Here is a 1,137-nt window from a genome sequence, read left to right on the forward strand (position 1 = left end):
AAAAAAAAAAGCAGATAAGATGGCACCCATCAACTGGAAAATCCATTTGCATAATAAAATTAGGGTGGGGCCACCAGCCTTCCCTGCACACTATCTAAACATCACACCTGATCCAACCAATCAGTGAGCCCTATGTAAATCAGACACGGCTTCCTCAAACCTGACTGGTCCTTTCCACTGGGAGACTGCCTTCGCTGTGGAGAGATCTGTTTTTCTTTCTCTTCTACCTATTTAAACATTTGCTTCTAAACTCCTTGTGTGTGTCCATGTCCTAAATTTTCCTGTCGTGCAACGACGAACCTCAGGGTATAGACCCCAGACAACGTAGCTGCTTCACTAGGGAGGTGACCAGTTCATGGGACTGGTGACTTTACCATTTGGCCCAGAGGGACAGTAACTGAAAGGGCCCTTTTATCCAGTGTCAGCTGGTGGATACATCTGCCCACAAAAAATGTGAAGTCAAGTTGAGTCTCTTTGAGGTGACTGGAGCAGAGCTGGGAACAGAGACGTAGAGCATGAAACGTTTTGAAATAATTTGAAATTTTGCCACTATATTTTTTAATAAAACTATTCTAATGAAGACTATTTTTAAGTAAAAATCCAACAATCAGATAGACTTAAAAATGTAAATTCATTCTCTAAAGGCAAATGAATTTGGTATTTAAGGAAACGCGAAGGAAACAGCACTTCAGACTACACAGATATCCAAGCATATTAGGTGGCTGCATGTTACATTATAGCTTAATGGCCTGGTTTAAACAGTCTTGGATAATGATTAACCAAAAAAATGGACTTTGGGCCTGAACCTAACTCTCCTAAGGTTGTGGGCATTTGTACTGATGTAACAGTGTTGCTAGATCAACGGGAAAAACATTTCCAATGAGACAGAAAAACACACTTACTGCTGTCTCCACCCTCTCACTCCCGGGTCCATCTGTGTGTTTGGAGAATGGAAACACTTAGATTGGTTGCTACGGTCTCGAACATGTCATTTAGATTTCCTTGATAAAAGAAAACTCATTCCTCTTTTATTTTCTCTTCCCAAAGTGCATGATCCATGTGGTTGCTCTTCCCCCCTCCCCACCACACCTACTCCTTTTGATTTGTTCATTTATTTTTATTTATTTATTTATTTTT

Source organism: Colobus angolensis, unplaced genomic scaffold (genome assembly GCF_000951035.1).
Source record: "Colobus angolensis palliatus isolate OR3802 unplaced genomic scaffold, Cang.pa_1.0 Scaffold225, whole genome shotgun sequence".
NCBI classification, from domain to species: domain Eukaryota; kingdom Metazoa; phylum Chordata; class Mammalia; order Primates; family Cercopithecidae; genus Colobus; species Colobus angolensis.